The 24,958-nt window shown below is 40.6% G+C and overlaps 1 long non-coding RNA gene across 1 annotated transcript in view; it reads left to right on the top strand.

Moving 5' to 3' along the window:
- Positions 1 to 11,975, top strand: part of LOC138989958 (uncharacterized) — a 34,187-nt gene extending 22,212 nt beyond the window's left edge. The window contains exons 4-5 of the long non-coding RNA XR_011466146.1: positions 4,042 to 4,222; positions 11,920 to 11,975. This is a non-coding gene — a long non-coding RNA (uncharacterized lncRNA). The remainder of the gene's footprint in view (positions 1 to 4,041; positions 4,223 to 11,919) is intronic.
- Positions 11,976 to 24,958: the final 12,983 nt, after the last annotated feature.

The raw sequence follows: 24,958 nt of genomic DNA, 5'->3' as shown, positions 1-24,958 counted from the left end.
CTGGCTGAGAAGATATTAACACCCCTTTCCCAGGCAAGCTGCCAACTGAGTCTAACAAGGAAAACTTTTTTTTATTTTTCCTTTTCAGTTTCATTATAGAGCAGAACTATTAACCACACTGACAACTAGAAACAGTCTGTTTTCCTGATAACTAGCCTAGGTGTTAAGTTAGAGATGTCTAATCATAAAAGCAGGTAGTTGTATCATGGGAGAAAGATGGGCAAGACCTGTAGCTACATAGGACGTGGTACCAGACCACACCTGATTACAGAGAACAGAAGCAACCTGAGTTTTAATTCCAAGCACCTTTCCTTGCACAAAGATTGGAGATCTGTTTTTCCTTGGGATGAAGCTTTGTTTTATGTTCTTCTGTTCCCTACCACCACCCACCTCAGCCCCACAGCATGCTCCAAAAAATTCTTTGCCATAAGAAGTTCAGTGTTCTTATGCATGCAGTTTTGGAAATAATTAAGGCATGTTGTCTTAAGGTTCTCCAGAGACATGAAAGCTTGAACATATGTATATATATATGAAGAGGGGGCTCCTAGGTGGCACAGTGGTAAAGAATCCATCTGCCAATGCAGGAGACCCAGGTTCAGTCGCTGGGTTGGGAAGATCTCCTGGAGAAGGAAATGGCAACCCACTCCAGTATTCTTTCTTACCTGGAGAATCCCACAGACAGGGGAGCCTGGTGGGCTGCAGTCCATGGGGTCACAAAGAGTCGGACACGACTTAGCAACTAAGTGCATACACACAGATGTATGTGAATGAAGGGGAGAGGCTGACTTTAAGAAATTGGCTCACATGATTATGGAGATGGGCAAGTCCAAGTTCTGCAGGGTGGTCCAGCAGACTGGAAACCCGGGATAGCAGTGATGTTGTTTCAGGCAGAACCCCCCCTTGCTGGTGGGAGAAGGGAGTCAGTCTGTTCTGTTTGAGCCCATAACTGATTGGATGGGTCCCCACACACACCATAGAGTGCAATCTGCTTTACACAAAGCTCACCAATTTAAATGTTAATCATGTTCAAAACACGCTCGCAGAAATGTCCAGACTAATGTTTCACCAAATGTCTGGGCACCATGGCCCAGCCAGGCTGACACATAAAATTACCCACCACACATGCTACCAATAAGAATATTTTTGATAGTAAAACAGGGTTAGAGTAATATTTGGATGAAAAAGTAGCTACTTTAGGGTAAAATGAAAATATATGCAAAAGGAATTAGCACATTCCTTAGATTATTGAACCCAGTGAGAAATAGAGCAGTGGTTGGTAGCTGGGTCACCAGGCTGGCAAGCAAAATCAGTACCATGTTCATCAAGCTGTTGACTGGCAAAAATGAAGAAAAAATCATGAAATACTATATAAAAAATAGAGTTTATTTTTTTAAAAGAGCTCATTAGGCAAGAATGCTTTATTTAAATAGAAAAGATTAAAATATTGTTTCTTTAAACCCTTTTCAAACTGCCCTGAACTTTTTTGGACCCTCTGTAACTGAAGCTATTTTTATAGACTCATTCCACAGAGCCAGCAGAAGAGAAATATAGTTATATAAATATAGAGTCAAGGTAGTGAAAATTGTTGACTGTGAACATTGGAACAGCCTTACATAATACATAAGCTGAATCCCTACTTCCTATAAATGAAGAGTAAAAAGCCCATACAGGTGAAACGACTTACTTTAGGTTATATAACCAGATAATTTAATTATACTGATTTCTAGCTCGTACTTTCTTCATTAAACCTGAGTTTTTACAAATAAATCTCCAAATAGAGTATTTTTCAATAATAATTCAGACACTATTCTAGGTAAATTGATTGAAGGAACCTATATCATTGCTTCTCCTGCCCTGATACCTGACAAAATGAACAAAAATCAAACCAACAGGATCCGGTAAAATACTATAAGAAAATGAAGGGAATAGAAATCAGTGATCTTTAGAAACAAGAAGAAACAATTTTGATGTGGCTCAGTATTATTTCTTCCTTTTCCCATTTTAAAAAGCTATTCTTTTGGAAAGATAAAATGTAAAAAATCTTGAACTTTGAAAGACAGGGGAAAGGAAGAGAAGTAAAGGAAGGAAGAAGAGGAAGAAGCAAAAGAAGGGGAAGAAGAAGGGGGAGGGGAGGGGGGGAGGGGAAGGGGAAGAAGAGGATTCCAAGCACCAAACTTTTCCCTTGGGAAGTTCAGATGAGGTAGGAACTACCTGAGAGCCTTATTCCTTGCCAGGTCATCTAGCTGAAATGGGAAATAATAAAAACTCTGAAGGTATTCTCATGGGCTTAAGTGATGCTCACAACTCTGAGGATTGAATTTTGACAAAATGTATTGAAAAGAATCTCAGAGGGAGAAAGTAGAGCTATATACTATCAAGAGCTGCTGCTCAGAGTGCCACCCTTAACCCCTTCAAGTGTGTATTGAGAGGGAACCAGAAAATGATGAGGAAAAGGAGAACTGCAACATATCAAAGAATGGCCAGAGAAGGCTAGGCATATGAAATGACCATACGCACACTGGCCAGAGAGGAAACAGACTGTATTTGTTTTACTTAGCTAAATGCCTGGAGTCTCTCCCAATTGATGCTTTTAATTTGGTTCCCACTCCTGTAGTTCTTATACTGCCAGAATTTTTCCTCTATACGTTTAAATTAGTAGGTGCTTTACTATCCTAGAACTACAATCTTCAATCAGCAAATCAGACCCTAAATAACCCAGATGGGGACCACAGAGGATGAGACGGTTGGATGGCATCACTGACTCAATGGACATGAGTTTGAGTAAATTCTAGGAGTTGGTGATGGACAGGGAGGCCTGGCGTGCTGCAGTCCATGGGGTTGCAAAGTCAGACAGGACTGAGTGACTGAACTGACTTAACTGACTGACAATCTTCATACATTTTGCTGGTAAAGTTTTAAGCCCCTACCACTCCAACACACATACATATACACTCACACATAACACGCACACACTCACAAATACACACATAGATACACTCACGCATAACACACACATGTACACACACACATACATATATGCACATGCACACACATAGACTCATACATACACACTCACACACTCCACTCCCATCATGGTCACATGTATTGGCAGTGCCTTCAGGACAGGAAACCACAGCTTCATAATTGTTACCTTTTCTACTTGGTGGTTTTTCAAATTATGCCTTCCTCTATCTTGGGTATGCTTTTGGAATTTTACCAGTTACTGTAAATCAACAGGTTGGTATTTTTTTAATACACTTGGAAAATTCCAGCCAAGATTCTTTCAATCATTTTTATGCCTCATTTCTCTAGGATGGTAATTTGAATTTGTTAGGCAACTTCCAATTCTTTCTTGAAGTTCTCCATTTCTTCACTCATTATACCTATCTTTTTAACATCTGGGTTACTTGGGGTCTGACTTGCTGATTCACTGAGTTTTCTTTTAGCTAAGAGCTACATTGTATTTCTTTTTCATATTTCTGAAAAGTCTTGATCCCATGCTGGACCTTATCTCTGAAAGTACAGTAGAATTAGCAGCAAGAAAAAGCATTGAAATTGTTAGCAATATGCATATTTTAATGATCTTTATCATTCATTCAATGGACATTTATTTAAACCTCATGATGTGAAATTCTCTTCATATAACAACACTCCAGCTGTTCAATGTCCATTGTCAGAAATAAGAGTCTCAGGACTCCCCTGGTGGTCCTGTGGTTACAAATGCGCCCGCCAATGCAGGAGACATGGGTTCGATTCCTGGTCCAGGAAGATCCCACCTGCCTCGGGGCAGCTAAGCCTGTGCATCATAGCTACTGAATCCACATGCCCTAGAGCCTGTTCTCCACGACAAGAGGAGCCACCACAATGAGAAGCCCTTCCACCGCAACGAGGAGTAGTCCCTACTCTCCATAACTAGAGAAAGCCCACACCCAGCAACGAAGACCCAACATAGCCAAAAATAAATAAATAAAACTTTAAAAAAAAAAAGGAACTATGGACTCCAAAGAAATTATTAAAAAGAAAAGAAATGCGTGTCTCCAGTGCAGGTGGACACGGAGCTACAAATGCCTTAGAGGGGACTGCAGAGACTCAGAGGAAATTATGTGGCAGTTGTTTGAATGCATCAACATTCCTGTGTATCATCACCAGCTTACTCATGTCCGACTCTGCAACACCATGAACTGTAGCCCACCAGGCTTCTCCATCCATGGGGATTCTTCAGGTAAGAATACTGGAGTAGGTTGCCATGCCCTCCTCCAAGGGAATCTTCCCCACCCAGGTATCAAACTCAGGTCTCCTGCATTGCAGGTGAATTCTTTACTGTCTGAGCCACCAGGGAAGCCCAAGAATACTGGAGTGGGTAGTCTGTCCCTTCTCCAGGGGATCTTCCCCACCCAGGAATCAACCAGGGGTCTCCTGCATTGCAGGTGGATTCTTTACCAACTGAGCTACCAGGGAAGCCCCTTTCAAGCGTCAGGTTATCTTAAGTCAGGAAGCACCTCCACATAAAACTATATTTAGGTGTATAATTCACAAAATGTGAGAAAGACACATTTAGTACTACCTCTACCCTGAACTCTGGTTGTAGGGAGCAGGGCTCTTTAAGGAAGAAATCATTGATATCAGCAATGTTTTGTTAAAAGTTAGACTGTCCCAGGACTTCCCTAGTGGTCTAGTGGTTGGAAATCCACTTGCCAATGCGGAGGACACGGGTTTGATCCCAGCTCAAGGACGGTTCCACACGCTGTGGGGCAAATAAGCCCACAGCTACTGAGCCCACACACCGCAACTGCTGAAGTCCATGGGCTCCAGAGTCCACGGGCCGCAACTACTGAAGCCTGTGTGCCCTAGAGCCCCTTCTCCGCAACGAGAAGCCACAGTGATGAGAAGCCTGCTCACCCCAACTAGAAAGCAGTCCCCACTCGCTGCAACTAAAGAAAGCTCATATGCAGCAACGAAGACCCAGGGCAGCCAAGCTTAAATAACATTAAAATGTTTTTAAAGTTAGATGTGTCCCCATTTGTGTGGAAAGTAAAATTCAATTTCCTATTAAAAAATGCCCAAAGTATTTCAATAAATTTATATTTTTTGTCTATAGTAATAAGAGTTGAGGTGTTTTACTACTAAAACCAGAGACTAAAAAGAAAAAAAAATCAAAATCTGTCCTGTAGATTAACACTTTAGCTTTCACAGATTTCAAGGGATCTTTAATCCAAAGAAGCAATCTAAGTGGGTACAGAGTACCATTTTATGGTGAATCCATAAAAATAAATCTCCAGTATGTTTGCATGATTGGACACTGGGCTTTTCCTTAAACTCCAAAATCAAATGGTAGGTCTTATGATACTGTTCAACCTCATGAGAAAAGAAGAACAAACAGAAGCAAAGAGAAAATGAAAAATGACTCTCGGTAGAAACCAGTTCCATAGTCTACCAGCTATTAAAGTAACTCTGCCTTTTATTTTCCCTAAATTTCTCTTTTATACATTTACCTACCTAGTATTTATCTACCTAGTATTAATAATCTGAAATTTATATTATATTTTTCTTTAATCAGTTTACTCAAAAATTTTCCAATCAAAACCAAACCAACTATTTATTAAAAATCTAGGGGATGAAGTACACTTTAATGACTTTTACCTAAAAGTATTATAAGATAGTTCAAAATATGTTAAAATCAAAAGTTCTATGAATTTTGATTTGTACAGTGATACTAAAGATAATGAGTACTTTGTGCAAGTGCTTGTATATAGATATAAAACTGCTTTTCCAAAATACTTTTTACTCAGACCTGACAATGTTTGGCTATTTATATGATGTTTACAGAGAAAGTCTTTACTTACATATTAATATAGAATTAGGTTGACACATATGAAACACATTTTAATGCATATTCTAATTTCAAGGAGGATAGAAGAATCATTATTTTCTAGGCAAACAAAAGTACTTTTCCAAGATTTCCCATTATTTTAAACAAGGAAAGATTCTGTCAAACTTAAGGAATGTTTCTCAAAGCATAGATAGATATGGCAGATGTCATTCATGTTCAAGGAAGGTGTGAGTTTAACAAACTACCAAAATAGCACCCTGTTTGAGTATGTTATGTGTATAAAATGCATAGACAGTGATAATAGTGTCTGAAGAATTTTATCAACAGTCTGAGTTGAAGCAAATGCTTCACATATTGTTATCTCAAGAGAACAGAAGTAAACCTTTCTGAAATTAACTTGCCTTCACATGCATGGAGCAGTATGTGTATTGGAGAATGAGGAGGACTTGTCTTCATCTTGTCTTTCTGTGTTAGCGGGGTCTGTGTACTTGGAGACCCAGTCATGCCAGTCAAACGTGTCTGTCGTTCAAGTCACCGTGAAAGAATTGCAGTTGCTCACTTTGTACTCAGAAATCATCCCTGTGGTGCCAGCTTCTGAAAGAAGCAGACTAGGTTTTTGGCTTATTCCAAAGAGAGCGATTGTTCAAAGAAAAACTTTAATGCAAAGCATTTAGGGTAATGTTATGTAAATAAGCAGTAAGACTGGAGCCCTGGCTCTTTTTCTCTTCATTTCCTTAGCTCTGTGATTTTCGCCTTGAAAGTTTTTACTTCAAGTTTCATATAGCCTCATTATTTTTCCTTGGCATTTTCTTTACAACACACAGCAGCTGCACAATATTGATAACTCTAAGAGGGATAGACTATATACTACATTGCTATGGCTTCAATCTAAATGGACCATATATAGAAACTCTGAATTTACACTATTTGTGTTGCAAAATCTTCACCTCTATTTTATATTTTAAAAATTCAGGGTCTGAAATCTCTATACAGTAAGTCTCTCAGAGTGTCTTTATTCTAATGTAATAATCTCCACATTTAGTATATTACAACTGAATTGGATGATAAAATTTCAGTCTCAGAAATGATTAATAAGTAGTCAAAATGGGTCTAAAAAAAATTCTTCCCCAATAATGTCATTCTTTTTTTTTAAAGTTCTTGTGTCTTTCAAAATAAATCCAAACTGTCCATTGAGATCTTATTAAGAAAACCATATCAAGAAAGGGACAGAATTGCCAAGCATAAAATTATGGGTGACATCACAAAAGAAAAAGGAAATGATATAAATTTCCAAAGTGAAATCAGGAATAAGATTCATTTAATAGAAACAACATAAATGAATAAGGAAGACCTGAGGAATATCTGCAACAAGTATTCAGAGAGAAATTGTTTTTTTTTTAATTGCTCTTAAAAGGAAACACACACAAATGCTAATAGAAAAATGGAAAAATGGACAAAGGAGATGTCCTGCCAGTTTACAACAGAACAGGAAGTACAAAAAGTAGGTGTATAAAATCCTGCGAAGTCATCAATATTCAACGCCCTCTAAGACAAAACACTGTTAGCCACCAGTACTGAGGTGCAGAAGGACAGACACCGTCGTCCCTGTCAGTGAGACCATCAGAATGATTTCCATATCCTTCTAGAGGAAAGTTGCTGATGAATATTATGAGCTTACCAAGATCATCCTGAATACTCGTGGTTTTACATAATCCACATAACAACTCTGTGAGTTACTGACAATCTTGCCTTTGCTGTACCTGTGATGAAATGGACACAGAGATGGTTAAATTGTTTTCCAAGTCACAGGAGAAGGGAGCCGACAGCAGGGACAAAGCTAGGATTTAAATACAAGTCCTTGATTCCAGAACTCATGCTCTAAATTCCATGCTCAAATGCCTCTGAGAAGAAACAGGAATTTGGAAGTGGGCTGGGGACAGTGGGCTAGAGTCAGACGGAAGGGCTTTTCAGAGATGGGCATCTCTCAGGAAAATCAGACAAGACAGAAGCGCTTCGCTGGGGTATATGAGACAGTCAGTGGCTGCAAATGCCCAGCCCAATCCACTTTTACTGGCATGCAGTTTAATTTTCAGTTTTAAGAGTTTGCATTGTTTTCGATCTCAGGTGTTGCCCTAACAGCCACGTTCTTTATTAACAATGCTAACAATGCTCTACAGAATGAAGGAATGGGAGATGTGCTTGCTTACCACATCAATTTCATCAAGGCTTTCAGTTTAGTTCAGTCACTCAGTCGTGTTGGACTCTTTGCAACCCCATGGACTGCAGCACGCCAGGCCTCCCTGTCCATCACCAACTCCCAAAGCTTACTCAAACTCCTGTCCGTTGAGTTGGTGATGCCATCCAACCATCTCATCCTCTGTCGTTCCCTTCTCCTCCCACCTTCAATCTTTCCCAGCATCAGGGTCTTTTCAAATGAGTCAGTTCTTCACATCAGCATCAAGAATTTAGGCAATAATTATTCATTAGAATAATGAGCTCTTCCTGAAGCACTTGGATGTTTGTTGTATTTTTTTAATAAGATGTGTGCTCCAGGAGGACGATGAGCCATTGCTCCTTCAGCCCCTCTGTCTTCACCCCCAGAAGAAAGGATGTCCTTAATAAGTTCACCCATCTTGGGGAAGTGGCCTATGCCACTGTTATATTCAAGGGGTTCTGCCTCATTAGAGTTGCGATCTTCAAATGCACACAGGATTTCACTGAAGACAGACCTGGTAGAGCAGTCCTGAGGGACCCAAAGCCCTGGCATAACTATATAGGATAGAATTCCTTACTCTGCACGAGCAGCAAGAATGAGGCACACAGGAAATGAAGGTACTTCTAAGAGCATCAAAGACATCTGATACCTTTGGCTAATGTCACTTGGGCGTCATATCATTTTACCTAGCAGCAAAAGTCTACCTAGTCATGTATTGCTTGATATTGTAAACTATGCATGCCATTCAAATCAGAAAATAATAATTCTACGAACAATAAATACACTGAGCAGGAGAGGTAGATGTGAATTGTGATGTTGCAAGTTCAGGCATCTTGTTGACTATTTACTGAACAGAATAGTCAAGCTTTACCTTTTCACTTGTTTTATTTTTTTAATGTGTCCCTGGGAGGTGGGGGGGCGGACTTCAAGCTTAACCATTTTCTTCTTGTTTTAGAAAAGATGGAATAGACATGCTTTTCATAGTTTCCTAGTAAGTGTAACTCGACTATCATTCTACAACATTAGTTAGTTAGCAAATCAGGTCAATGCCAACCTCTCCTCACACACCTGCCCTCACACACCTGTTGCGATCTATGTTTGTCATTCACTGTTGTATGGGTGTAATTTTTCTGTTTGTTTTTTAATCAAATAACTACTGACTCTACATGCACTGTGTGTGGATACAGAAATCAAAGACTTCCTCCCAAGTCCTCTTTCCAGGGCTCATTTTTAATAAAGGAGGTAATATAAACAATCTTAATACAAGGCAGAAAGCGGCTTATGACATTGGCTAATAAAGAGTAACTTTGTGAGTATCAAGGAATTAAAAAGATGTAAAATCGTAGAGTCTACTTGACCGCTGAAACTGCATGTGGGCAGCACAGTCTACCAGCCATGTGTATTCACTGTGTGAATGAGTAACTTAATAGCAGGAAGGTGTTTTGAAAGACAGATGGAATAAAGTACATTAAAGCAGTCACGCACAGCACATAGTAACTGCTTCAGAAGCGCATGCTCATTTGTCACCATCCATTTCATATTGCACATACTTTAAAACATGCGCCTAAACATACTATTAATAGATGTACCTAGACCTTTTCATGCATTGAAGAAAATACTTCTGATTTGTGAAAATAGGTGTGCATTTCTGTGCACACCCCCATGAGAAAACAGAACTCTAATGAGGCAATTTAATTTGCACTTACAATGTACTTAATGTATTGGCATTTATAGAAATTAGTACAGCTCATAAGGAATTAAGTGTAGATCATGGTTGTATTGACAGCCCCCAGTCAAAACAAGGTGAATATTTGGTCTTTTTTTTTTATTAAAGAATAGTTGATTTGTTAATGTTGTGTTAGTTTCTGCTGTATACTAAAGTGATTTGCTGCTGCTGCTGCTGCTAAGTCGCTTCAGTCGTGTCTGACTCTGTGCGACCCCATAGACGGCAGCCCACCAGGCTCCCCCATCCCTGGGATTTTCCAGGCAAGAACACTGGAGTGGGTTGCCATTTCCTTCTCCAATGCATGAAAGTGAAAAGTGAAAGTGAAGTCGCTCGGTCGTGTCCAACTCCTAGCGACCCCATGGACTGCAGCCCTCCAGGCTCCTCTGTCCATGGGATTTTCCAGGCAAGAGTACTGGAGTGGGTTGCCGTTGCCTTCTCCAAAAATGATTTAGTTATATACATATTTTTATATATTCTTTTTCATATTATTTTCCATTGTGGTTTATTATAGAATAGTAAATATAATTCCCTGTGCTGTACAGTTAGGACTTTGTTGTTTATCTAGTTTATATATAATACCAACCTGAAAAGTTTAGTCTTGAATGAAACCCCTCATTAGCTCCCTAGATAAATTGAAGCTGATGAGCAAGGCATATACAGGATTCCTTGGCGGTGGGTGCCCTAAGTGGGTTCCAGTCTTTAGAACTTTCTGACATTCTTCACACGTGTCAGGTGGCCACAGAGTTCTTCTTCCCATCCCAGGAAATCCCTCTGTCCTCTCTCCCCACAAGCCTGTAACTCAGTCTCCTAGTCAACACTCACCTGTCTCTTATACTTGGATCAAAAGCTGCTTCATTCATGAAGACCCCTGCTCCAGATGTTTGATATCTGTAAACACTTTCTTCAAAGAACATGCATCACTTTATTAAAAATGTGGGTTTAGAGCTTTCTTTTTCTTTCCCTTTGAAGGAGAGCATACTCTGTGTTTCTTGTTTGTAGCCACATTGTCTGTCATGGGATCTGTGCACATAATATGCTCCAAGTAATAACTGAGATGAGTGTGGATGGATAAAGGAGTCAATGGATGAATGAATCAGTGAATGAGGGCTTTCTGTGGCATGTACAGAATGAAGATGAGGTTGGGGAATGAGTGGGGGAGAAACGTGACCTTTTAGAGTCCACCCTAACAAACTTTTCCAAATTTTGTTCTCAAAAAATAACACAACACAGGATTTAAGGGCTAAATGGTGTGAATTTTGCATAAAGAATAAATTCATCCCAAGTGGAAGAGACAATGTCAGACGGTTACTAATCTTGACCATAGATATATTACACAGAAAAATGCACCTTTATCAGATAATATTACTAAATCTTATCAAAGCAAAATTTACATATACATTTTACTCTAGTCGTGAAATTAGTCAATGCAGAGAGGATAAAATGAACCTAAAATGTGAATCAGTGTAGCCCCGAGAAGGGCTGTCAGTGCAGTGGGCTCCACGCTGGTGATGTATGTCATCTCTCTCTAAAACTTTCTAGCCGTGTCTTAGAACTACATAATGACGAGCAGTTAGCCCTGAGAAAGTGCCAGACTGTGTTCTAAGTGCTTGCTACCACATTTTACTCAACTTTGCAACAGCCTAATGAGATAGGCATCGTTAGACCCCAAAGTTAGATGCACGTGTAGAAATCCATGTTCAGAGAGAATGAACTGGCCCCCCACAGTATGCAGAGGGAGCAGGGAGGCTCGTCTGTGAAACCAAGGTCTAAGCTCCTAGTCTCTGCCCTCAGGTCCTTGGTGACTCACAGATCTAGTTGCCCTGGGTTTCATTTTTGTCATCTCTAACACATAAGGGAACTAAGAATTTCAAAACTTCTCTTAAACACATTGTTTTCTGTTTGTTTTCTTTCTCCTCTGGAATGGAGATTGGCCAAAGTGGTTCTCACAGAAATACTGTAACTGAAGATAGACGCACATTTTTGTCATATATGAAAACACTCTCAGAAGTGGCCGCATACTCAGACACTGTGATCATCTGTTTACACAGGATAGGGTTGATGAGGGTTTAACCTCGCTGTCAGGATAAAGATCTTTGATTGTCTCACCCTTACAGCTGTAATTTGACTTGGTCTGTTTCATATTTTCAGGGAAACCTTCTCTGTGCCACTGGAGACATGCTATGGTGACACTTTGTTTGGGAGGGATAACTCATCAGAACAACATGGTAAGCATCAACGATGGGGATTTTGAAAAAACTTGCAATGATATGACTCTCATTACCAGATTTTTTATATCATATAATTCAATTAAAATATGAAATTCATTAAATGTTATGTCTGAATTATGGTAACAGCTATGAAAATTATCTCTCTGTCTTCACCCTTGTGTCTTTCTAATTCATTCATGAGACTGTGGAAAAAATGTTTTTTAAAATTCAAATATAGCCATTTCGTTCTTGTGTTTAAAATGTTTGGATAAATTTTACTGTCTTCAAAGGTGTCTAAACTTCTCATCAATACCTAAACGTCCATCAAGACCTGCATTTCTATTTTTATGTTTTAAGAAAGCTCCAGACTGTTCTCCATAGTGACTGTACCAATTTACATCTCCATCAAGAGTGAAAGAGGGTTCCCTTTGGCCCACACCCTCTCCACGCTCTATTTGTAGATTTTTTGACAATGGCCACTCTGACTTCTTCCAGGAGATTCCTCATTGTAGTTTTGATTTGTATTGCTCTAATAGTTAGTGAGGATGAACATCTTTTCATGTGCTTTTTGGCCATCTGTATGTCTTCTTTGAAGAAATGTCTATTTAGATCATCCACCCATTTTTTATTGGGTTCCTTGTTTTGTTTTGATATTGAGCTGTATGTGCTGTTTGTATATTTGGAGATTAATCCCTTGTGAGTTTCTTCATTTGCACATATTTTCTCTAGTTCTACAGGATGTCTTTTTGTTTTGTTTATAGTTTCCATTGCTGTTCAAAAGCTTTTAAGCTGCAGGAATCCCACTCTTAAGCATGTACCCAGAGAAAACCATAATTTGAAGAAGCATGCACCTCAGCGTTCATTGCAGTACTATTTACAATAGCCAGCAAATGAAAGCAACCTAAATGTCTGCCAACAGGGGAATGGATAAAGGAGATGTGGTACAAATATACAATGGAATATTACTCAGCCATGAAAAAGAAAAATTAATGCCATTTACAGCAGTATGGCTGCACGTACCTAGTACCTAGTACCTAGTCACACGTACTGAATAAAGTGAGTCAGACACAGAAAGACAAGTATCACAAAATCTTTCATATATGGAATACAAAAAAAAGGGTACAAATGAACTTGTTTACAAAAGAGAAGTAGAATCACAGATGTAGAAAACAAACATGATTATCAGTGGGTATGGGGGAAGCATAAATTGGGATATTGAGATTGACACATGCAAGCTACTATATATAAAATAGATAACAAGAACCGACTGTATAGCATAGGAAACTTTACTCAGTACTCTGTAATGGCTTAAATGGGAGAAGAACCTCCAAAAGCATGGATACATGTGTATATATAACTGATTCGCTTTGCTGTACACCTGAAACTAACACAACACATTGTAAATCAACTCTACTTCAACACAACATTTTTTAAAAAGACCTGCATTTCTACTTGCTTTGCATGGCCCTTTGCCTCCTTGTACCTGATATACAGGAATCCTGAGTGGTGTTTCTCCAACATTTCAGTCTCAACATTCCTCTCCTATCTGCCAGGAACCCCTCCCTACATCTTCAGTTCAGTTCAGTTCAGTCGCTCAATCGTCTCTGACTCTTTGCGACCCCGTGAATCGCAGCACGCCAGGCCTCCCTGTCCATCACCAACTCCCGGAGTTCACTCAGACTCACATCCATCGAGTCAGTGATGCCATCCAGCCATCTCATCCTCTGTCATCCCCTTCTCCTCTTGCCCCCAATCCCTCCCAGCATCAGAGTCTTTTCCAGTGAGTCAACTCTTCACATGAGGTGGCCAAAGTACTGGAGTTTCAGCTTTAGCATCATTCCTTCCAAAGAAATCCCAGGGCTGATCTCCTTCAGAATGGACTGGTTGGATTTCCTTGCAGCCCAAGGGACTCTCAGGAGTCTTCTCCAACACCACAGTTCAAAAGCATCAATTCTTTGGTGCTCAGCTTTCTTCACAGTCCAACTCTCACATCCATACATGACCACTGGAAAAACCATAGCCTTGACTAGACAGACCGTTGTTGGCAAAGTAATATCTCTGCTTTTCAATATGCTGTCTAGGATAGTCATAACTTTTCTTCCAAGGAGTAAGCGTCTTTTCATGCAGGACCAATTCCTACATGAGAAAAAAGCAGAAGAAAAATATAATTTAATAAAACTCACGAACATATTTGAAAAACTTTGAAACTATATTAGTAGATATAATCCAGAAATATGCATGTGTGCTAAGTTGCTTAAGTTGTGTTCAATTCTTTGTGACCCTATGGAACCCCGCAGGTTCCTCTGTCCATGGGATTCTCCAGGCAAGAATACTGGAGTGGGTTGCCATGCCCTCCTCCAGGGGAATCTCCCCGACCCAGGATTGAACCCGTGTCTCTTTCATCTCCTGCATTGGCAGGCAGGTTCTTTACTAGTGCCCCCTGGGAAGCCCAATCCAGAAATGTATTTATGATAAAACTGGGTTTATGTTAGTAGTTTACAGTGAGTTTGACATTGTGAGATGTTTTGGTATAAATCACCATACATATTTTCATCAATTCATAAAAGATTAATATTATGTGATCATCTCAGTATATCCTGCAAAATAGTTTAATAGATTCTGCAATGATTTACAAGGAATGTCATAGGAAACAAGGAAAAAAAGAAACTACCTTAACCAGAAAAATTTATATGCAAAAAAACTAGAAGCTACTTAATAGTAGAATGTTAATTCAGGATAAAGTCAGGATTGTTAGTCATGTATACTTCAGTTCAACATTTCACTGGAGGCCCTAGTCATACAAGAATTCAGAAAATAGTAGGGGTTAAAGTTTCCAAATTTTGGAAAAGAAGACCCCAGGTTGTCACTCTTTGAGATGATACAATTGTCTAAACATGGCTGCTAGAAAGCTTTTACGTTAAATTCTTATTGAAAATGGTACCCTTTGTACAACCCAATGTTTATTTTTGACTCTGAGGCTCTGTTAACCCTAGGAGTAGCATAGATGAATTGATAAAAAAATTTTTTTTCAACATATTTACAACTCATTTGAGGCACCCCAGTAATATGGGTTTGGTTTACCAAAAATCACAAACAGTAGAAACAGATTGCTAGAATTTAAAAGTAAGCAGCAGGGGATGCTTTATCGTCCCTTCCCTGCATTGGCATGGGAGACATTCCTGCAGGGTCACAGGGATGGCCAAGCCCAGGACACCCAATATAGGAAAGCTGAGACTGACAGTTGTATATTCAACACAGAGGCTCAGAGCCTGGGGAGGGGGACAGGGTACATGACACAGGCCACCTGGGAGCTGTGCTTGGGAACAGAGAGAATAACCAGGACTTACGGGGGCAGGCTCTGTAGGATCAATGAGGTCAGGTACCCCTGGTTCCCACAGGAGGATGTGGTTGGTTTGTTTGAATAAGCCCATGGGCTGGCAGGAAAGCAAAGCCACTTCTCCAGGATGAGCGAGAACAAGGCCTGGTTCACTTCATAACAAGGGTTTGTCTAGGGTTCCTTGTCTTCTGGATCTGAGTAAAGATGAGGCTCGCAGGTGGGATTCAAGGTCTCCTGGTTTTCCCAGATGTCAAGACAGCACATCATATAGGGCCTTAGTTTTATGTTATACCACAAGGGGACTACATGTAAAATCCTTATTAAATAGTCAGCTACATTTCTATAAATCGACTATAGTATTGGAAAATACAAACTTTAAAATACTTTTTACAAAAGTAGAAACAAGCAGAAAGAAACCAATACAACTATCAACAGAGACTCAAAACCTTTCTGAACATAACTATAAGCCTTTATTTGTGTGTGTGTTAGCCACTCAGTTGTGTTTGATTCTCTGGAATCCCATGGACTGCAGCCCACCAGGTTCCTCTGTCCATGGAATTCCCCAGGCAAGAACACTGGAGTGAGTTGCCATTCCCCTCCCCATAAGCCTTTTTTTAAAAATAGTCAAATAAACAAAAAACATATCCATTGATTGGAGGACTCCTTGTAAAAATACCAATTCTTCCAAAAACTTGTTTGAAAAATTAATTAATTTTTTCATGAAACTTGAAAAGTACATGTTTAATTATATAGAATTTGTAGAAGTGCCCATTTATTGAGTCAGGTGGAAAGAATCACTCTCCTTAAAATCATGATTTATTATAAAAATATAATATTGAGGATGGCGTGGGCTGTCACAGACTTACAGAAACAAACCAGAGCAGAAAGAAACACAATACACAGCCCTGAAAGGAAAACAGAACCACTTCTGAATCTAATGAGAAATCACTCTTCAATTAACAGGAGAAGGACCATGATCCATATGCTTTTAAACAGTGAAATAGATCCTGATTCCACCTCTTACCTTCTCCCCCAAATTAATCCCAAATGGATCACAGAATTAAACTCAAAGTCAAGCTTTAAAAAAATGTTTGAAGGGAATTGACAGAATATTTTCATGTCCCCAAAGAAAGAAATTCTTAAGTCTGCAATGCCCAACCCATGAGGAAAGCAAGCAATTATTAGCTTGTAAATTAATAAAGTATATTAAACAAAAGATAATGTGAATACACAGACCCTGGGGAGAAGATATTTGCAAAACATATTAAAAAATTGTTCATTTTCATAATAAATTAAAAAAAAACTGGTAAGAATGAGAAAAGGGCATGTGAGCATACACATAAAATTAGATAAAACAAGCAAAAGGTTTGTGCTATCACTGTACAGAAGGGAAAACAGAAATATCCATTAAAATATGGAAGTAGACTCAACCATCCTAAGTAATCATGAAAAGGATGAATAAAAGCACAATGAGATAATACTTCACAATCGGTAGTTATCATTTAAGTTCAGTTCATTTCAGTCTCTCAATCGTGTCCGACTCTGTGACTCCAAGGACTGCAGCATGCCAGGCCTCCCTGTCCATCACCAACTCCTGGAGCTTACTCAAACTCATGTCCATTGAGTCAGTGAGGCCATCCAACCATCTCATCCTCTGTTTGCCCCTTCTCCTACCAGCAGTATAAAATAGTTTTAAAGTGCTTCGGCATTTCTTAGAAATGATGGAATGCACACATGCATTTCCACTTCTAGGCATAAGCCCTGGAAAATTTGCTGTATGATGCAAGGAACTCAAATCCAGGGCTCTGTGACAACATAGAGAGGTGAGGTGGGCTGGGAGGTGGGAACGAGGTTCAAGAAAGAAGGAACATCTGTATACCTATACTATGGCTGCTTCACGTTGATACATGTCAGAAACCAGCACAACATTGTAAAGCAGTTATCTTCCTGTTAAAGATAAATTTAAATAAAAAAAATAAAATGCGACGAATTGTTAAAAAAAAAAAAATGGAACTAGATGATCAGCATGAGGAGACCTGCATCTGTTGTGGGTCCTTGCCACCCACCCCCACATCCCCACTTTCTTGCCGGCTTTGTGTGAACAGGGACAAGTCCAGAACACAGACCTCTCCGGCAGCTGGCTGCAGGTGGGCTGCGTCCACGGGGAGAATGAGAGAAGGTGGAGGCCGTCTAGATGTGGCAGGGAAAGGGTGTCTTTCCGGGTTCTCTCCAGCTGTGTTTACCCGGCAGCCCACAGGTTAGCAAGCCAAAAACCCGGCAGCCTGCACCTCTGCGGCCCTCAGGGGTCAGCTTCATCCTGAAACCCCCAACGAACACTTCACCCCCTGGAGAGGACTGTCTCCGTGGAGCTCTGCCTGCATCTTCCCGCAAGCATCCTGCTCATGCCAAATGCTGCCTTCCGGCTACGATACCTTCTCCAAAGAGGCCAGGGTCCCAGCCTTGCTCTCCCTAGTCTCCCCCTCCGAGCAGTAGCTGCGGTCCGCCTTTGCACCTGCTCTTCTCCTTCCCATCCTTCCTCACCCTTCTTTTGTAGTGAAGAGTATGTTACCAGTGACCAAGTCTTTGTATTAAATGTTCGCAGTTCTCCCTAGTGGATCTCAGCTGAATCCTAATGTTTACATGTTTAACAATGTTTATAGCAGCACGTTTTATAGATGAAAATATATTGGAAAAATAAATATTCGTCAGTGGTAGATTATATAGTTAAATTTGCTACACATATGCAAAATAAAACATAGGGCAGTGAAAATAAACCACAGCTATATACACAAATGTGTGTGCTTGTTAAATTGCTTCAGTTGTGTCTGACTCTTTGTGACCGCATGGACTGTAGCCCACGAGGCTCCTCTGTCCATGGGATTTCCCCAGGCAAGAATACTGGAATGGGTTGCCATGCTCTCCTCCAGGGGATTTTCCAAACCCAGGGATCAAACCCGCGTCTCCTGTGGCTCCTGATTGGCAGATAGATTCTTTTGTTGCTGAGCCATCGGGGAAGCCCACACATAAGCATAAGTGAAACTAGAGTATCATGTTGATTAAAAAAAAAAAAGCTGTGAAACATTGCGCAGAGACTGTTCATACAGGTACATTTTAAAAACTGGCAAAGTCAAGTAACATTTTACTTAGAGATACATCCCTCTTTGTAAACTAAAATAATAAGAAGGAAACCCTAAACAGAAAATCGTTCATCACGTCTACCCTCTGGGGACAAAATGACAAATGTGCTCAGCTGAGTGGCGCCAGTATTACTGCTTCTTAAGATGAGCCAAGTACATAGAGTTTCTTGTTTTAATATTGTGCTTTTAAAGCATGTCTCTCTCTCTCTATATATATATATATATGTATATATATACTAATTCATCTTTTTAAAATAGGGCAAGATTTGCTAAGTCTAAAATCAAGAGAAGGTATCACAAGTTATAATAACACCAAAACTAAGGTTTAGATTTCCAAATCAACAGGCAAATATATTACTACAACTATAAGCAGTAAATTAATAGACAAAAATTATAGAGACTATATGATGAATATAACTGTAAGAGAAATAAAACAATGTAATTACAACTTATATCAATAGGTGATTAATAAATGAGTCAAGTGTTTGAAAACAAAAGTAAAAAAGTAATGCTAGAGATAACATCAATACTAACTGTTACAACATCATACGTTCCTTTACTTAGTTACATTGTAAATAAATGAAATTGGCCTGATGCCAGGCCAGTAAGTATTTGGATTGCAGTTGTGTTTGTTGGAAGTATATTACTACATCTTCTTATCTGACAATAGTTACTAGGAATTTTTAAAATATCTAACTTTTACTTCAATAAATCAATTGCTAACATAATGGTTTCTATGCAAACATTTAGAAATAATATACATAATAGCCCAAACCAGAAACTTCTAAAAGGTGCAATGTAAGTGGTTTATCCATATAATGAAATAACAGAATTGCTCAGAATGTTGTTGATGAAAAATATTTAATGGTGTGGAAAATAATTGTGATACAATGCTGATCACATAGCATTTTAGCACACACATGTGATTATACATATTAAAAAAGAGACATTGCCAAAATGCTGATTGTCTTGGTTCAAAATTAAGAGATTTTGGAGTGACATTTTTCCTTCTGTCACTGATTCATATTATTTATCGTCAATGCTTTTTTGTGTTTCCTTACCTTTGGTGTTCACTACTTTGACAACTAATAGAAATAAAGTAAAACAAATAGTATCAGCACAAGTGGACATTTTTATGTGTACATATATCTAATGAGAGTAGAATTAATATTTTGTCCTCCTTGAGTACATAAGGATTTCCAGTTTAGTTAAGATGAGAGACTGAGGTATCCATGGCCACAAGCTGCTTCCATTCATGGATTCATGGAAGGTTTGCCTAAAAGAAAATTGCTACATTTAAACTATTTGCCGTGGGGAATCCATTCTTTTCCCTTGCCCCCTGTAACTTCCTCTAAAAACCTGTCTTCCTCCTTCAATCATGGGTACAGTTCATGTACATCACCAAATGGAGACATCCTGGAGCAAAAGGTCTTTGTGCAGTGGATCAGAACTCAGCTCACGTGTTTCAGATTACTGCACATGCCTTTATACCTGGCTCAGCCTCACTGGTTTTTAAGCATGAATTTTCAGCTTTGTGGAAAGTGGAAAAACAGAGGACTGCAGTGATTGCTACCTGGGTCTTTGTTCCAATTTGAATTTTGTATAGGTCTTTTGTTTTGAAAAATGTCCTCTGATATAAGTCAGCCTTCCTGGGAGTCTGGAGACTGGTGTTGGCTAGTATTTTTTCTTACAAACCTAGAACTATTTCCTTCCATCACTACAGGGAACCTGGAGGGCCACCTTGTACAACAGTTCCAAGTATGAATAGTGACCAGAAGTTCTGGGAAGACAAAAAATAAAAATCCCAAGAACATCAGCTAGATAATTGGATAGGTGTTCGGCCCACTTTGGGAACCGTTTCACATTTTCTGATCAGCAAACACCTCCAGGTCTAGTAACACAGCTGGTGCAAGGTGGACTTCACTAGGTTGGGCGCTCATGTTTTTAACGCAGGAGTGGCTGAGATTCAGGCTGCAGTACTTAAAATTCTGACATTTAATTTTAACACAGCAGTGAGGCCATTTGGTGCATGGTTGGACAGGGAGCACCCCCACAGCTCAGCCTGGAGTCAACCATTCTGCACATCTCATGTCTTTTAAGAAAAGTCTTTTCTGCTTGGAGTAGACAGAGAAGTTTCATTGTTTTAACAGAGAGTTCTGTCCAAGAAAGAAACTGGCCAAGCCAACTGCATGTAGAAATAAGGGGCCCAAGGAATATTACTCTGGGGGAATTTTCCCCTTCATTCCCATGGAGCATATTAAAGGCATTCATTCAGAAATTAAGCAAAAATCTTAAAAACATATCATCACTTTCTTCCTTCCCTTCTTATTTTCCTTCTTTCATCTTGACTGTTTTTCTTTTTCTTTCTTCCTGTCTTCCCTCCTTCTTTCCTCCTTTCTTTTTTCTTTCTCCCTCTATTCTTTCTTCCATCATTCCTTTTTTCTTCTTTCATGAGAACCACAAATTCAGAGGTCCACAATAATAGAAAAGCAGAATACCCAGGGCCAGGCTAGATTCTGGAGACTGACTTCAGTGAACGCTATCACACAGGAAAGCTAGTTTCATCCAGGAGCCTGAGTTACGCCGTCACAGTGTGTTTCTCCAGTGGAGTGGCTGGGACCTGGCGTGCCAGCTGGGTGAGCAGGAGTGCTCGCCACACCTGCTTCAAGGTGAGGGGAGGCGCTGAGCCGGAGGCACTCGGAGACGGGACTCACACTGCCGCTTTTCAGGCCCTGAGGCAGCCGCCACCTCGCAGCCCTGTGTCTGCCTAGGGCACGGGGCCCTGGGCTTGTAAGCCCTGTTCCAGAAGTAGGTGTGCAAGGTCGCTGCTTCTCAGCCTATCCATGAGCTGCAGGCACATGTGGAAAATTGAAGAAATTGGCCAGTAAAGCTTCCAGTCCCTTCAGGCGTAAAAAAATGGGAGATGAGGAGCCTGAAATTCCTTTTCTTACCTCTCTCACTGTGGGCAGACTGCAAAGTGTCAGCTGCATTTCAGAATCTTCTTTTAGCTTACACGTTTTCCTGTATGAACTTTTCTATTGTAAGTTTCTATATTTAGAGTCTGACTTTGGATTGAGATGCCTTGGGCAAAGAGAGAGAATAAAAACCACTTCTTTGATTTTCTAGCTAGAATCCAGTTCAGTTCTCTAAGCCTGCCTTTTCCCAGCTGTGAACGGCATACCCAACTTCATTCAGATGTACAGAGCCCGTGAGACGACCCATCTGACAGCTGGCATAAAGTCGCGGCTCAGCCAATGTGTCGGGTTTCATAACCATGTGTAACTCTATATATAGAACAGTAACTTTCCTGTACTTATTTGTATGCTCATTAATTTAACACTCAACTTCTAGAAGGATGGGAATGCTGTGGAAAGGCTGTTGAAGGGCACAGGAGGTTTTAATCTAGAAGTAATGTCTTCAAGGAGGCACAGAAGCAGAGGACTGTGGACTCAGATGGGTAAGAGTGATGGTGAAATAATATCATTCTTCCTCTGGGGGCTACAACCACTTCAGCTTCCACTATCCCAGGACTGATGAGGAGCCACAGACCCTCTGGAGGGAAGGGAAGAAAATTAGGGAGGTGAATTTGAACACGTTACAGTCTTACAGCCTCAAATGGAGGTTACTTGCTGGCAAATAGATCGCTAAGACTATATTATTTGCTACTGGTACTAATCCCTAAGCACAGGTGAGCATCAAAGCTTCAAAGCCTGCACCTTTTCTTCTTCTAAGTAGCATGCCAGTGTGATGCACAGACTAATCTACTTAGAGTTTACACACTTGTGAAAGAGATCTGAGACTGGTATTCTGTCACTAAGCTGTGTCCAACTCTTTGTGACCCCATGGACTGTAGCACACCAGGCTTCCCTGTCCTTCACAATCTCCTAGAGTTGGCTCAGACTCATGTCCATTAAGTCAGTAATGCCATCCAACCATCTCATCCTCTGTCGCTCCCTTCTCCTCTTGCCTTCAATCTTTCCCAGCATCAGGGTCTTTTCCAATGAGACTGTTTAGACCCTTTTATTAACTTTTAAGTTAAGCTGATTTCTCATTCTTGTAACGGTCTATAAATGACTATAGTCTATAAATGACTCTCAGAGTCTCTTGTTCGTTAGCCCATCTCTTCACATGTATCTCGTGGGGAAAACAAAATTTAGAAAGATGGAGAAATGGGGAACAATGACTTCCTCAAGTGATTCAAAGGCAGAAAAGCTGATTGAGAATTATCATAATTATCTCCCTGACCACACTGCACCCTGTAGGTGGAGAGGTATCATCTGTAGCTACTTCTCAGACTAAAGGGACTGAAGTGTGATTTTTCACATTCGAGGTCAAGTTTCGGTAGATGTTTTTAGGATGCTGACGTTGGACCAGCAGTGAGCAGAGGGCGCTCTAAAGAAATCCACTGACCTCTGTCCCCTTGGTGGATGTATTTGTGTGCATCTCAGATAGGAAAGCGCTGGATTCCATCTGGGTTTGTCCACACTGAAGATGCACTGGGGTTTGGTTTGGCATGGAGAGCACCTTCCTTGTCTGTGCTGCTTTTCGATTTCTACCTACACAGATTCTCGTTCCTCCAAATGCTGAAGGATCGTTCACTGTTAACTGCACGTGAGAGAACTATCAGAGTAGTGTATGCCGATTAAAACTGTGTATTTTTACAGAGTAATAAGACACCAACCAGTCACATATTTTTAATGCAATGTCTCAGGAAGGTTTATGTGGGGGCATTCCAATGAAGAAGACAAACAGATTGATTATGTAGTGGTCACATCCCTAGGAAAAGAAACAACAAACATCAGTTACTGTTAGTTCCTATAAGGTTGCTGCATATAAACCATCTCTGCCTGAATTTTCTTGATTGGCTTGAAGCAGATTTGACTGTGTGAGAGCACTGGATGGGGGCAGAGGCTATGATCACCTTCCTCATTGGAAAGTGCAAGTTCCCTGAGCTGGCAACTGTGGGGGATGCTTCTTGTCTTTCTGAAGGCAAAGGGAGTCAGGCTCCATGTCTGGAGGCAGGGAACCTGAGGGGAGAGGAAGGAGGAGCTCTCGGAGAAGATGTGTGTACACGCCTGGAGGTAGGAGTGTGTGCAAGCATGGAGACCACTTTCCACTGTGACTTGGAAATTTGGATGCATTCGTCCAATGAGGATCATCATCAAGTGATTTTCAGCAAGATGTGACGCCGCCTTCTCTCCCCTCCAGTCCCCTGCAGCTTTTGGAGAGTGTTGAAAGGGTCCTGAATTTTTATGCTTCACAGGAAAGAACCATGGAGACTAATGGGGGAGCGGGGACAAATATACAGTCCAGCAAATGCAACCCTCATCTCTGAAAATAAGATGGGAGTATATACCTAGACTGGGGCTAATCGGTAATCTGTGTTCACATCTGAGACAGTCATTCGTGATGCACATGACCAAGGTGGTGGTCCCCACAGGCAGCCACGTATCATGCACACAGAAACCACCATGTACCATCGACAAGAAAGGACCAGAGCTACATCAGGAATTCATTCCATCCCCAGGATCTGGCTAGCCACCCCTGCCCCGTTCCCCTTTCTTCCAAATGAGAAGACCTTGATGGAAGGTGAGGATGCTCCTCAAGGTGAACCATTACTCCCCATCTCCAGGCTGCACAAGAGACGGCAGCCCCAAACCTGGAGGCTAGGGTAACATTGTTGTGCTTAGTCACTCAGTCATGTCCAGCTCTTTGCAACTCCATGGACTGTCACCCTCCAGGCTCCTCTGTCCATGGGGACTCTCCAGGCAAGAATACTGGACTGGGGTTGCCATGGCTTCCTCCAGGGGACCTTCCTAACCCAGGAATCAAACCCAGGTCTCCTGCATTGCAGGCAGATTCTTTACCATCTGAGCCACCAGGAAAGCCTAAAAATCAAACTGAACTCAGAAATCAAACTGAACAGAAGTCTGTGGATTCTACCTAGTTATAACTCTAGGATTGGGAAATTTCTTGCAATGTTGCACAGATGAATTTGTGATTAGAAAAAGCAATAAATGTATAATCATAAGATTATTATGATGATCAATTCCCAACTATTCTGAGTACTTACAATATATGGACACTGATCTTGAATCTAAGTGTAAAAAGATAAATTCCCCAGGCTCTTATCTCCTGAAATGGCTACTGCAGGCAGATAGTCAATTACAATACAGCTTGATAAGTGTCATGGGCATCCTAGGTGGCTCAGTAGTAAGGAATCCACCTGCCAATGCAGAAGATGCAGGTTCAATCCCTGGGTTGGGAAGATCCCCTGGAAAAGGAAATGCCAATCCACTCCAGTATTCTTGCCTGGGAAATCCTGTGGAGAAAGGAGCCTGGTGAGCTACAGTCCATGGGGTCACAAAGAGTCAGTCACGACTCAGTGACTGATCACCAACAATGTGTCATGATATGCCAGGTGTTGTTACTATTGGTAGACAATCCCCAGACAGACAGGGACGATTACCGGAAAGGGTTCCTTCTAGAGGGATGCTTGATTGGAG

This window comes from Bos mutus, chromosome 11 (assembly GCF_027580195.1).
Source record: "Bos mutus isolate GX-2022 chromosome 11, NWIPB_WYAK_1.1, whole genome shotgun sequence".
NCBI classification, from domain to species: Eukaryota; Metazoa; Chordata; class Mammalia; order Artiodactyla; family Bovidae; genus Bos; species Bos mutus.
Note: the sequence above shows the minus strand (reverse complement) of the source record. Positions and strands in the feature narration are given on the sequence as shown.